This window comes from Chiloscyllium punctatum, chromosome 31, assembly GCF_047496795.1.
Source record: "Chiloscyllium punctatum isolate Juve2018m chromosome 31, sChiPun1.3, whole genome shotgun sequence".
Classification (NCBI taxonomy): domain Eukaryota; kingdom Metazoa; phylum Chordata; class Chondrichthyes; order Orectolobiformes; family Hemiscylliidae; genus Chiloscyllium; species Chiloscyllium punctatum.
In genome coordinates, this window is record NC_092769.1 from 45,551,281 (window position 1) to 45,566,650 (window position 15,370).

Sequence of the window (15,370 nt, forward strand, 5' to 3'; positions counted from 1 at the left end):
ATCTGTTCTTGGTGGAGTGGGAGAGGGAGTTAAAGTGTTCAGCCACTGGGCCGTGGGGTTGCTTGGCATGGGTGTCCCAGAGATGTTCTCTGAAATGATCAGCAAGTTAGTGTCCTGTCTCCCTGATGTAGAGGAGACCACATCAGGTGGAACAGACACAGCAGATGACATTTGTGGAAGTATAGATAAATTTCTCTGGATCATTTGGGGCCTTTTCGGAGGTGAGGGGGAGGTGTGGGCGCAGAGTTTGCACTTCCTGTGGTGGCAAGGGAAGGTGATAGGTGTGGGGAGTGGGCTGGTGGAGGGGCATGGACCTGACGAGGGAGTCGCGGAGGGAATGGTGCCACCGGAATGCAGATAGGGGTAGGGAGCGAAATGTACCCGAGTTATGGGGTCTGTTTACAGGCGGTGGAAGCAGCGGAGGATGATATGATGTATGCAAGGTCGGTGCATTGGAAGTTGAGGACCAGGAGGGCTCCCTGTTGAGATTGCAGGAATGGGGTTCAAGGGCATCATCCACCACGTGGGAGGGGAAATTGCAATTTTTGAAAAAGGAGGTTATCTGGGATATTTTATGGTGGAACTGCTCCTCCTGGGAGCAGGTGCGGTGGAGGCAGAGAAATTGACAATAAAGGGATGGCATTTTTACAGGAGGTCGGGTGGGAGGAGTGTCGTCCAGGTAGCTGTGGGAGTCAGAAGGCTTGTAGTAAATGTTTAGTTGGTCACTGGAGATAGAGGTGGAGAGGTCTAGGAAAGGGAGGGAGGTGTCCGAGATGGTCCCTCTGAAGTTTAGGTCAGGGTGGAAGGTCTTATTAAAGTTGATGAACTGTTCAACCTCCTAGTGGTAGCATGAGGTGGCATTGATACAGTCATCAATGTAGCGGTGGTAAAGGTGGGCAATGGTACTAGTGTAGCTGTGGAAGATTGACTGTTCCACATATCTGACGAAGAGGCAGGCATACTTGGGGTCCATATAGGGGTCCATGGCTACCCCTTTGGTTTGGAGGAAGTGGGAGGATTGAAAGGAAATGTAGTTGAGGTTGAGCATGTACTGCTTGGGTTGGGGTGACAGGAAGAAGGCCTACATCATGGCGTTTGGATGTGTACACGGCCTGGACATTCTGTTCATTCTGGGGCTTATCAATTGTTTGCAGTTATTATGGAACTGCAAGTGCAATGGCTGGGAACTCGGAGAAACCAATGATTAGGTCTTCTGCATGAAGCAAATTTTGACCAGAACATTTAAACACCACAAAGCTCGCTGTAGGAAATGCCAGAACTGCAACTTTTAATAATATTTGAAACTTTGTTAAAAATAGGGATTTTTAGTCATAGTTTCTGAAATAATCAAGAAAATAATTAACCGTTAGAACAAGCTCTTTCAAAGAGAGAGGATTTGCAAAGTTTGAAACCATACAGTGCTGTGGTTTATTTGAATTCAATGTCGGTCAGAGTTAGATACAGCCAAGGTGATCTCTCCATATATTGATTCTGTTAATCTGACACACCGACATACCTGTCTGTACAAAACTGTATTATTTGTTTAGTTGATTAAAATTTAGGAAACAGATCAAACAGAATGTATTCAGCTGGGAAGGTGATGGATACAGAAGACAGAATCAAAAACTGGGAACATTAAATCTGAAGAGAGAGTAACAAGGAGTACAAGATCAAAGACATGACAAGGTGCATGTCGATATGTTCCAGACGCTAGTGTTTCGAATGAGCTTGTTCGATGGTCGAGAGACTCGTCCAATGACGGCCTGGACTCAGACCACACGGTGGCACAGTGGTTAGCACTGTTGCCTCACAGCGCCTGAGATCCGCGTTCAATTCCCGCCACAGGCGACTGACTGTGCACATTCTCCCCGTGTCTGCGTGGGTTTCCTCCGGGTGCTCCGGTTTCCTCCACAGTCCAAAGATGTGCAGGTTAGGTGAATTGGCCATGCTAAATTGCCCCTAGTGTTAGGTAAGGGGTAAATGTAGGGATATGGGTGGGTTGCGCTTTGGCGGGGCGGTGTGGAATTGTTGGGCCGAAGGGCCTGTTTCCACACTGTAAGTAATCTAATCTAATCTAAACCATGAAACAGAGATCGAAATGTCGATTTGCAAATGTCACTTCGATGTGATCACTTCACACTCTGTGTCCTGATATTGCCTACATTGGCAGATGTTTCCGCCAGATTGCATCCCCTGGGTTTATTTTCTGATCAGAAGTGAGATGTGTGGCTTGCTGCTGGCACATAGAAACAGGAAGTTGTGCGCCAGCTGAGAATGATACATCAGGCGCTACTTTCCGTATTATCAGCACAAACAGTCTTCCTACCTCTGAGGGTGAACACCCACTGACAGGGTCAAGAACAAACGGACAGATTGCTGTAGGTCTCAGCATTGTAATCAATTCCATTCCCATTTCCCAGAATGAAACAGAAGAGACACAAGATTATTTCAGCTAGAGTAAATTATCTATCTGTCAGAGAGATAAGAAGAGTTACCATCGGGTGAAAGGAGCTAAATGACAATATGTAGTTTCGCTCATAAACCTGTGTTTAAATGTAGAAAGCTTGGGTGAAGTTAATAAATAAATCTAAGAGACAGCATTCATTAAAAGTTGGAAAAGTAAAGTTTAAACAATAAAATTCAGCATGGTAACTCTTCTTATCTCTCTGACAGATAATTTACTCTAGCTGAAATAATCTTGTGTCTCTTCTGTTTCATTCTGGGAAATGGGAATGGAATTAAATACAATGTTGAGACCTACAGCAATCTGTCCGTTTGTTCTTGACACTGTGGAAGTGATATCATATCGGAAGTGGTTGATTCTGTTTTTCGGAGAGGCAATGAGATGTGACATCGGGTGTAAAAAGTGGATGTAATGCTTCTTGACTTCAATCAGGTTTTTGACCAGATCTTGCATCTTCAATAAGGTAAGGGTTCATGGGATCTGGTGCAGTTTGGCAAATGCATCGAAGGTTTATTTGTTGGCAGAAGGTAATGGTCGAAGGTAGTCATTGTGAAGACATCTTGTGTCCAGTAGCTTACTATATGACTTGGTGCTGGATCCTTTGCTGTTTGCAGCATATATGAATAGTTTAGTCAAGAATGGAGCAAATGTGATTAGTAAGTTAAAAGATGAGGTGAAAAACGTTTGGTTTTGCAATTAGTGAGGAGGAAAGCGAGTGTGACATCAATGACCTCGCCTGTCGGAGAGAAGAATTGAAAACAGAACATTATATCCTAAAGTCTGTGAAGTAAAGCATTTTCGAGACTAACAAGTTAAGCGAATATATGATGTATTGTTGGAATCTACAAAATACAAACGATAAGCGATCTTCAGGAATCCTGAAGAAGGGCTCATGCCCGAAACGTCGATTCTCCTGCTCCTTGGATGCTGCCTGACCTGCTGCACTTTTCCAGCAACACATTTTCAGCTCTGATCTCCAGCATCTGCAGTCCTCACTTTCTCCTCGATATTGTGGCTAGACCATTAATTCAGGAAGCTGGGGTCTGAGCCCACAGTGCTGCCACATTGAGTCATGAATTAAGGTTGATAATTAAACAACTCATTGAAGGAATAAGCTCCACAGATATTCCCTTGCTCTGCTTTGGAAAGAACAACACATCAGCGCAAAAGTTAAGGCTGAAGCATTCACAGCAACCTTCAGCCAGATGTGCCAACTGTCTGATCCATCTCAGCATCTTCCATAGATCACCAATATTACAGATACCTGTCAGCAGAGAATTCCCTTCGCTCCACGTGAAATCAAGACACTGTTGGGCGAGTGGCACTGGTTACTGTAAATGCTATGGAGCCTGACAAAATTCTGGCAATAATACTGATGACTTGTGCTAGCCAAGCACTCCCGGTACAGCTACAACACTGGCATGGACAATGTGGAAAATAGGCCAGGCATGTCCTGGGCACAGAAAACAGGTCAAACCACCCTGGTGAATTATTGCCACATCAGTCCATGCTCAATCATGAGTTAGGTGTAGGAAAGTGCTTTCCACAGTGCTATCAAGCAGCACTATCTCAGCAATAACCTGCGTAAATGTGGGTCATGCAAGGCCTATTCAGCTCATGACTGAATTACAGACTTGATTTAAACATGGTCAAAGAACTGAATTCTAGAAATGAGGGGAGAGTGACAGCCCTTCACATTAAGGTCACATTCGACAGAGTGTGATATTATGGAGTCCTAGCAAAACCAAATTCAATGGGTATCAGTTGACAACCTCCCTGCTGCCTGCAGTCAGACCTCCCACATTGGAAGATGGCTCTGCTGGTTAGAGGTCAGTCGTCTCAGCCAAAGCAAATCTCTGTTGGAGTTCCTAAAGAAAGTGTTCTTGGCCCAATCATGTTCCGCTGCTTCAGCAATGACCTTCCCTCCATCAGAAGGTCAGAAGTGAAATCTGCATTTATCTAGCACTTTTTCTGTGACTCCTCAGTCCACATTCAAACGCAACAAAATCTGGACAATATCCAGACTTCAGCTGACAACTGACAAATAGCATTCACACCACAAAACTGCGAGACGAAGACCATTGACAATAGGAGTGAATCTAACCAAAACCCCTTGACATTCAATATTGTTACCATCAGTGAATCCCTCACTATCGACATCCTGGGTTTTATTGTTCATTAGAAATTGAGCTGGACACTCCATATAAATACAATGGTTGTTACAACAGGACAGAGGTGAGGAATACTGCAGCGAGTAACTCACCCTTCTGACTTGCAAAATCAATTGACTATTTAAGAGACAGAAGTCAGGAGAGTAATAGCACAGCTCGCCCCTTGGCTGGATAGGAGCACCTTCAACTGCACTCAAGAAGTTAGGCATTGTCCAGGACAAAGCATCCCACTTGATCAGCAGCACATCCACAAGCGTCCATTGCCTCCATATCTGACGCTTAGTACCAGCCGTATGCTGAAAAATGAGTTGCTGGAAAAGTGCAGCAGGTTAGGCAGCATCCAAGGAGCAGGAAAATCAACGTTTCAGGCATAAGCCCTTCTTCAGGCATACCTGCCATATGCACGATCTAAAATACTGCACTGCAGAAACTTAGCCACTTCCTTAGAAAGTACCTTCCCACTACCACTTGCATCTCGATGGACAAGAACAGCAGATACATGGGAACAGCATCACTGTAAGGTCCTCTCTAATCCACTCCTGACATGGAAATATATCATCGATCCTTTACTGTAATTGGGTCAAAATCTGGAACTCCCTTCCTCAGGCAATTTTGGAACATGTTATTTCAGAAAGGCAGCTTACTGCCATCTTCTGAAGGACACCTACAGACAACTGAAAGCAACCACCGTGTTCCATGAGTCAATAAAAAAAATCATTCAAGCTAACATGACAGTTTGAGAAAGTGGTTGAGGAGGCATTATGGGTATGTAATAAGCAATCAAAAGGTTTGGAGCAAAGTTCCAGAATCAATCTCTACCATGGTAGCTTCAATTAATGAAAGAGTATGAAATGAAAATGCTGGGGTAATGAATGATAATCACAGACCTACTAAAGTTTTGAAACACGTTACATGGTTCAGTATTGTCCTTCAGAGGAGGATGTGTGACTTTCCTACCTGTTCAACAAGAAGGCGATGGTTCCTTTCCTGCGACGAACCTGACTAAGAAAGTGAGGACTGCAGGTGCTGGAGATCAGAGTTGAGAGTGTAGTGCTGGAAAAGCACGGCAGGTCAGGCAGCATCCAAGGAGCAGGAGAATCAACGTTCCAGGCATAACAACTTCATCAGGTATCTTAATGAAGACCTCATGCCCGAAACGCCGATTCTCCTGTTCCGGATGCTGCCTGACCTGCTGTACTTTTCCAGCACTACAGTCTCGACTGAGAAGCCATTTGGTTGTAATAAAGCTTAAGAAAGATCAACCATAATTAGCCAAGCAAGTTGGCAGTCCTTCAAAAAGGTAGCTGATGACCACCTTCTTGGGATATGTGACTAACTTTTTCATAAGTCAGTGCAGAATTCAAAAATGCAAATTATGGTGAGTCAGGCTGTTCAGAGTCCGGTACACATTTAAGATTGATGATTGGATGCAAAGTCTCCTGTGGTGTTGCTGTGAACAGCAAGAGAGTTCTTGCCAGTATTGCACTCCAATAATTGTTCATGAAGTAAAGTGTCAGATTTATTGCATTTCTGTGCTTTCTGTGCATTTCCCACATTAGGATCACAGTGGTGATATCATGAGACCAGGATTCTCGAACTCCAGTTTGATGTTGAATGGCCAGGGTTTGGAATACCATCGTTTGCCCAGGGTGAAATTTAAATTTAAAGAAATCCTGGAATCGGAAAGAAAGCCAAATGGAGACCATGTAGCCCGAGTCAATGGAAAAATACAAAAACAGCTGCTGCACGAATGCCAAGGCATCTGTCACCTTTCCATGGTCTGGCCGACATGAGATTCCAGACCCACTGGGAAGTAACCGACTGTGTTCTGAAGTGGCTTTAGCAAGTTATTCAATGGACAATTGGGGATAGGGACTCATCGCTGACCCTAACCAGAAAGTAGTACGTGTAACAAAACCTCACAACAACTATATCAATTAAATGCAATTGTTGCGGCAGTTCCTGATGTCATTTCAAGTATTTCATGTGAATGTTCTAACACACAGTTTGAGTGATGCTGCACCGTCTAAACGGACTACAATATAAATCATTGGTCATTCAGAGTAGATCAGTTTAACATTTAAGTTTAATTGCAGAATTTTCAGCACTGAATTTTTAACCTAAATAAAAGTTTTCAATCAATAAAATCTGTTGCAATTCGTCTTCATAAATTTGTATTCACTTCTACAAATGGTCAATATTCTTAAAACATACTTGTTTCGATTTGAATCTTACCAACAAATCACTTTGTTCATCTGGTTTTGCTGTCATCATCACTTCTTTGAAGCCAATTAAGCATTTATGTAAATAAACACAGAAATAGAATTCTCAGAATAGATTACAGAACCACAAAACCCTAATTTATATTTCCCCACAAGCACAGCACACGAATTGTGGAAAAAATGCAAATAACTCAATGGATTCCAATACTAATTGATGTTAGGACTTTTTAACACATAAGTTGTATGACTGTTGAATGACAGAGGTATCAGTTGTCATGTTTCGTCAAAAGTCTATAATTCAGAGATACATTGGCACAGCTAATATTTCTGTCTCTATTTTTCTCTCTTCCCCTCCTGCCTTCTCCCCTTTTTTCTTTATATCTGATGCCGTGTTTTGCCTCTCCACAATCGGAAGATGTTTTCCTTAATAACCTGAAGCCAACACCTCACCAACATATCCTCTCAGCCAAATTCATCCATTTCATTAGAGGGATTTGAGTCAAGATTTTCTCAAAAATCTGTCTGAGTATTGAGTGATCTGGAAATACTTGATAGGAATGAGGCTGCAAGACTGTGATAGCGTTTTCATTGTATCTCAGCAGTATTATTCTTGGCTGAGGAATGTTTAATGGTTCAGGGCAATGCTTATTTAGACTATAATTAACCTTTACTGCACATCTCATGGAATGTTTAATATTGTAGAGGTCGATTTATTCTGTATCAACTCTGTGTTGTACCTTCTCTGGGAGGGTTTTTTTTTAGGGAACCCTGGATGCAGCTCTACTCTATGTCTAAACTAAAATATATTTGACATGATTGCATTGGACAGCACAATATAGAGGGAGATTTACCCAGCACATTACATGAGCTGTACAATCACAGAAAACATTTGATGTAGCCGTGTAAAGGGGCTTGGACTCCTACCCACTGTCTTTCTGGTTTTGAAATGCTTGATACCAGAATAAAAAGGGAACAACACTATGCACCGAAACGTTGTTATACGTGCAGATTATCATCTACAGGCACATACGCAAATCATCTATGAACAACCCTTGCAGTGTTTAATGGATGAGTGCTGAGAGAGCTTTAATATGCAATACGTGTCTATTCCATGCAACATATGCCGACAGTGTGCTTGATATGGTAGTTTAAATGTAGTTTTGATTTGTCTTTAACCTTTTCTTTGACAGTCGTGGTTGTGTTTGACAAATATCCAACAGAACTGGAGGACTCTATGACTATAAATGCAGTCACTGCATTCGAGGAAGAATGCAATGCCATCAAACAGGGAGAAAGATGATCCCTGTCTTTTTTCATGATGAGGAGAGATTGAAGCAGCTGGGCTTCAAACATGAAATTTAAATGAGGCCTATATAATTCTGAAAAGAGTAACTTAGAGCAAAGGTCAATGATAGGGAACCAGAAGCAGCTTGTTCAGCCAATGGAGTTTGGTCTTCCAAACAATGACATCAGGGCTGAACTGATAATCCTCACCTCCAATTTCCAGCGTTTTAACTGTAAGCATTGATTCAATTACCAAATCAAATTCTGTCCATTTCAGCCTTCGAAATACTGAATGACCCAACCTCGACAGTCTTCGGTGGAAATGAATTCCACAGATTCACTACATTCTGGAAGACAAATTCTCTTCTGCCTGAAATTTGTGACCTCTAATTCAGAGATTCTACTCCCTGGTCCGAAACTCTCCCACAAGGAGAAACAACATTTCTGCATTTACACCATCAAGTTTCCTGAAAATAATAGATGTTTCAGAAAGTCAGTACTGAATCTTCTATGTTCCCAAATGACTCAATCTCTACTCTCAAGACAGTCCCTGCATCCTCAGGATCAGTCGACTAAACCTCGTGTGGATTGTCTCACATTCCAGTGTACATTTCCTTTGTGATATGAATCCAAAGAACAATTCACAGTATTCCAGCTGTGGTAAGAATAGAGGTTTTTTTCAGTTTTAACAAAGATTATAATCATACAGACATCCAGCAAAGAAACAGACCCTTCGGACCAACTGCACTGACCAGATATCCCAATCTGACTGAGTACCATTTGCCAAACATTTGGCCCATCTTCCTCTAAATGTTACCTGTTCATACACCCATCCAGCTGCCTTTTAAATGCAGTAATTGAACCCGCCTCCACCACTACCACTGGCAGCTTTAACCATACAGACAACCATGAAAAGGTTACCCCTCAGGTTCTTTTCAAACGTTTCTCCTCTCACCTTAATCCGCTGTCCTCTAGTTTTGGACTCTCCCACTCGAGGAAAAAGGCCTTGGCTATTCACCATATCAATGCCCCCCATGATTTTATAGGTCTTGTTCAGGCCACTCCTCAGCCTCCTTTCCTCTCACTGCAGGGAAAAGAAAAGTCCCAACCTATTCAGCCTCACCTTATACCTTAAACACTCCAGTTCCAGCATCATTCTTGGAAATCTTTTCTACACCCTCTCAAGTTTCACAAAATCCTTCATAGGAATGGTCAGCCAGATTTGTCTGTAATAATTCTAAATGTGGCCTCACAAACGTTCTGTAGAGCTGAGACATGATATCTCGACTCCTCCACTTAATGTTATGACCGATGAAGGAAAGCATGCCAAACACCATCTTCCCCACTCTGTCTCCCTGCAACTCCACTTTCAAGGAATGATGCATCTGCACGCTTTGGTTTCTTTGCTCAGCAACACTCCCCAAGGCCCAGCCATTAATTGTGTAAGTCCTGCCCTGGTTTGCCTTACAAAAACGCAACACCTACATTTATTTAATGAAGCATGGGTTCATGAAAGGCAAGTCATCTTGAACTGATTTATTGGAATTCTTTAAGGTTATAACGAGCGTGGTAGACAATGGGGAACTGGTGAACGTGGTGTATCTGGATTTCCAAAAGGCATTCAGCAAGGTGCTGCACAAAAGGCTGCTGCATAAGATAAAGATGCATAGTGTTACGGGCAATGCATTAGCATGGACAGAAGAATGGTTAACTAACAGAATGCAAATATTGGGGATCAATGGGTGTTTTTCTGGTTGACAATCAGTGGCTAGTGATGTGTCTCAGGGATCAGTGTTGAGACAGCAATTATTTACAATTGTTGGGACTGCAATTGTTTACAATTCAGATAGATTGCTTCAAGTTAGAGAACCAAGTGTAGAGTGTTGTAATTCACAGAAGCCACTTAAATGAGTGATAGGGCAAAGTGTGCAGAAGGATTTCGACAGGCTAAGTGAGTGGGCAAGGGTCTGGCAGATGGAGTACAATGTTAGTAAATGTGAGGTCATCCATTTTGGTAGGAACAATAACAAAGTGGACTACTTTAAAATGGTGAAAAATTACAGAATGCTGCTGTGCAGGGGGACCTGGGTGTTCTTGTGCATGAAACACAAAAGCATGGTTTGCGAGTACAGCAGCTAATTAGGAAGAAAAAAGGAATAATGTCCTTCATTGCCAGTGGATAGAGTTTAAAATTAGGAGCTGCAGCTGTATAGGGCGCTGGTGTGGCCACACCTGGAGTACTCTGTACACTCTTCATCGCCTTACATGAGATGGCACTGGGGGTGGGGTTTGCTGAGGAGGTTGACTGTGTTGATTCTGGATATGAGGGGGTGGGCTTACGAGGAGAGATTGATCAGACTGGGATTATACTCATTGGAATTCAGAAGAATGGGGGACCGGGTTTGTAAAATTATAAATGGGATAGATAAGACAGAAGCAGGGAGGCTCGAAGTTTGGGAGAAGATTTGAAGCTCGGGTGCTCGTTGTGGTTGTGTTTGCCGAGCTGGGAATTTGTGTTGCAAACATTTCATCGCCTGTCTTGGTGACATCCTCAGTGCTTGGGAGCCTCCTGTGAAGCGCTTCTGTGACGTTTCCTCCGGTATTTATATTGATTGGTATCTGCCGCTTCCGGTGGTCAGTTCCAGCTTTTCGTTGCAGTGGTCGCTATATTGGGTCCAGGTCGATGTGTTTGTTGATAGAATCTGTGGATGAGTGCCATGCCTCTAGGAATTCCCTGGCTGTTCTCTGTTTAGCTTGTCCTATAATAGTCGTGTTGTCCCAGTCGAACTCATGGTGCTTGTCATCTGCATGTGTGGCTACTAAGGATAGCTGGTCAAGCCAAAGTCTTCACCCAAAGGGTTGTGAATCTCTGGAATCCCCTGCCTAGTGAAGCAGCTGAGGTTAACCTGTTGAATGTTTTAAAGGTGAAGATAGATTTGTGAACAGTAAAGGAATGAAGGGTTATCGTGAGGGGTGGGTAAGTGGAGTCTCAGTCCATTGAAAGATGATCCACGATATTATTGAAAAGCAGAGCTGACTCATGGAGTCAGATGGCCTCCTCCTGATTGTATTTCTTATGTTCGGATGTTGTTATGTTCTAACAGGCCTCCAATTCAAAAAGTAATGCTCTCTGACTACTAAATAAAAACTGAAAGAACTGTGGATGCTGTGTATCAGAAACAAAAGCAGAAACTGCTGGAAATGCTCAGAAGGTCTGGCAGCATCTCTGGGGTGAAAGGCTCACCAGTTTATGGTTCCCTGGCTTTTCCATCCAACTTTCTTCAATAATGCTGCCACATTAGTCACTCTCCAGTCTTCTGGCATCTCATCTATGATTATCAACGATACAAATATCTCAGCAAGGGGTCCAGGAATCTCTTCCCTAGCTTCCCACAAAGTTCTGGGAAATACCTAATCAGGTCTCCAGGATTTATTTCCATTTTTCTACTTTAGACCTCCAACATCTCCTTTTCTGTAAAATGAACTCATTTTTAGATCACATTATTTATTTCCCAAGTTTCTTCGCTTCCATGCTCCTGTCTACTGTAAATATTGATGCAAAATATTTGCTTAGTGTCTCTGCCATCCCCTGTGGTTCCATGCATGGAAAGCCATGTTGATCTTTAAGGGCTGTATTCTCTCCTTAGTTATTCTTTTAACCTTCAAATAATTTTGGAATCTTTTCGGATTCTCCTTAATTCTATTTTATGTCCTCTTTTTTCCCTCATGATTTCCTGTTTAAGTATACTCCGACTGCCCTTATACCCTTCTCAGGATTCACTCAATCCCAGCTGTCTATATCGGATGAATGCCCCCTTCTTTTTCTGGACAGGAGTTACAATTTCCCTCATCAATGTGCTTTTCCCATGCCTTGCCCTTCACACAAACAGAAACATACCATCACTGAACTCTCATTGTCTCATTCTTAAAGACCTCCCACTTGTCAGCCGTCCCTTTACCTGTGAATAACCTCCCCCAACCGACTTCTCAAAGTCTAATACCATCAAAACTGGCCACACTCTAATTTGAAACTTTCATTTTTAAATCAATTCTATCCTTTCTCATCATTATTATTAAACCAATAGAATTATGATCACTTTCCCTGAAGCGTGCCCCTATGGACACCTCAGTCACTTGCCCTGCCTTGGTTCCCAACAGAAGGTCAAGTATTGCGAACTGTCTTGTAGGTGCATCTACATATTGAATAACAACATTTTCTTGTGCACACTTAACCAATTTCTCCACATTCCAAGATCTTAACACTACCCCAAACTCTGTTTCGAAAGTTAAAATTCACTATCATTATCCGTTTTTTTCTTACAGATAGCGTAATCGCTTGTAAATTTCCCACTAGCTATTAGGAGGCCCATTTTACAATCCCAGCAAGTTCATCACCTCTTTCTTATTTTTATGTTTCATCCATATAACTTCACTGGGCAGTCTCCAAGAAAATACCTCTCTACATCCAGCTGTAATGTTCTTTCTAACCAAAAACACCACTCCATCTCCTCTCTTGCTCCTCTGTCTATACATTCTATAGCATCTATATCCTGGAACATTAAGCTGCCAGTCCTGTTCATCCCTGAGCCACATTTCTGTAATGGTAATGATATCCTTGTCCCACATTCCCATCTATGCCCTACTTTCATCTGTCTCACATGTCAGGCCTATTGCATCAAAGTAAATGCAGTTTAGCAGTCTTCCCTCGCTCTTGCCAAACTGTTATCTGCCTTGACCCCTAGAATTGCTCACCGCATCTCACCTCAAACATTTCTCTTTTCTCACTATCTTGTTAGTTCCCACCATCCCCCTTACTAGTTTAAAACCTTCAGCATACTGGTAGCAAATTTCCCCACAAGAATATCTGTCCCCTTCCAATTCAGATCCCTCTTATACAGGTCATTTCTATCCCTGAAGAGATCCCAATGATTGAAAAATGGGAATCCTAACCCCTGCACCAGCTCCTCAGCTACACATTAGCTGCTCTATCTGATTGTTCCTAATCTCAATATTCCATTAGTTTTTAAACTAACCCCAACATGACATTTGCCATTCTTATTGTCAGTTGAAATGAAAAGCTAACTTTTTGTGGTTCGGAGATGCAGACTCCCTGTAGATTTTTGAATTCAATCTCTATCTTGCCTGTTAAAATGCATAAATTCACGGTTTATGTCTGTTCTCATTTATTTCATCCACATTACATTATTATGCAAAGCTCCTTGTTCACTCTCTTGTCCTATCTGTATGCCTCCGCAAACTTCTTTTTGTGTCATATTCACCACTTGTCTCTGCTCCAATTTTTGAGTCATTCGCAAACTTGCCTACAATATATTCACTTTCCTCATCGAAGTCATCAAAATACTTTGTAATTTTTTTTGTCCCCAGAACAGATTTATGTGGTACTCCACAGATTCACATCCTGTAAAATAAAACCCTTAGTCAAACTTTTCTGATTGGGATTTCAAAAATCCTCTCTCCATGTTAATACAGTACCTCCAAAGCCAAGGCTCCTATCTTATTCAGTAATCTTATGCATGGGTGCTATCAAACACCTTCAGAAAATCAAAACATATTACAATCATGGTTTCCTCCATTTTCTCCAAGAATTCCAATACTTTTCTCAGGCAAGATTTCCATTTTGTAAAGCCATTCTCAGTTTTCTGCGAGAACATCCTTTTTTAAAGACTCCACCATTTTTTTTTCAATCAATGATGTTAAACTAACATCAGTCAATCTTTTGTGTGCCTTAACTTTTTATGAGTAAAGGTGTTGGGTGAAGGATCTACTATCAGCCCTCACTTCCAACTGCTGGAGAAGCACTGTCATTGCATCTACTGTGAAAATCTCAACAAAATGTATCTATGTTCATTTACTGAGTAAGCAATTCCACAAATGTTCTCGCTCCTCACCTTCTGCTGGCGGTCCCAGATTTTACGAAGCAACTCATTGAAAGTCGACAAGGCTAATTAGCAGCAAACCAAGATCAATATTTGAGCAAAAATATCTCAATTCCTGGTCACGTATTTTTGTTCATCTCTTTTTAGGACATTAGCTTCGACAATGTGGAATCTGTGTAAGAGAGAGAGAAAAACACTGTGCCTGAGCGTGTGTGTGTAAGCGAGTGAGTCAGAGAGAGCGAGAGAGAGAGAGAGACCATGCCTCTGTGTGTGTGCGTGAGAGAGAGATAGCAAAAGACTCTGTGTGTGTGTGTGTGTGTGTGTGTGTGTGTGTGTGTGTGTGTGTGTGCGTGTGTTTGTTTGTCGGGGGCAGGGGGAGTGAGGGTGTGGTGATGTGAGGATACTGTTATCTTAAAAAGGTTATTTTTGTCCTGTGTTTTTTGAAGAGAGATTGGAAGGGCAGAGGTGCTGAAGAATCCAGAGTGTTTGTAGCTTTTTCTTTAAAAATGTTTAACAATGGAAAAGGAGTGGCCAGTTCAAGTTCTTCAAGTTTTGGTCTCGCTGCAGCATTCCCAAGATGTTTTGAGTTACAGAAGGTTGCAAGCTTCAGTAAATGATTCCTAACTGAGCACGTGGACATTTCTCTGGATGTTGTTCCCTCCTGCCTGTTCGAATACGAGTTTGAATTTACCTTTTTGCCAAGGGGTGTGTTTATGAGATGTTACAACATTGGATCAGGAAATTAGTGAGTTACTGTATCAAGTAGTCGGTTATGTTTTCCAATCGTTTAATGCCACTTTCTTTTGTTTGTGTTTCAACCGTAGTGTTTAAGTCAATTCTGTTTGGCTTAATGCCGAGTGGTTTCACCAGTTGCATCACATCTGGAACATCAATGTCACATTTGCCTTTAAACAAAGAAAACCTTATTTACCCTATCCATGCCTCAATGATTTTACAAACCTCTATATGGTCACGCCTCAGCCACCGACACTCCAGGGAAATTAGCTGCAGCTTCTTCAGCCTTTCCTTGTCGCTCAAACCCTCCAACCCTGGAAACATCCTTGTATATCTTTTCTGAACCCTTTCAAGTTTCACAGCACCCTTCCTTTATGAGGGAAATTGCACGTAATATTCTAACAGTGGCCTAACCATTGCCCTGTATAGCCGCAACATGACCTCCCAACTCCTATACTCAATGTTCTGACCAACAAAGGGAAGCATACTCAATGCCTTCTTCACTATGCTGTCTTCCTGGGAATCCACTTCCACGGAACTAGGAACTCCAAGGTTTCTTTGATCACCAACACTCCCCAGGACATTACCATTAAGTGT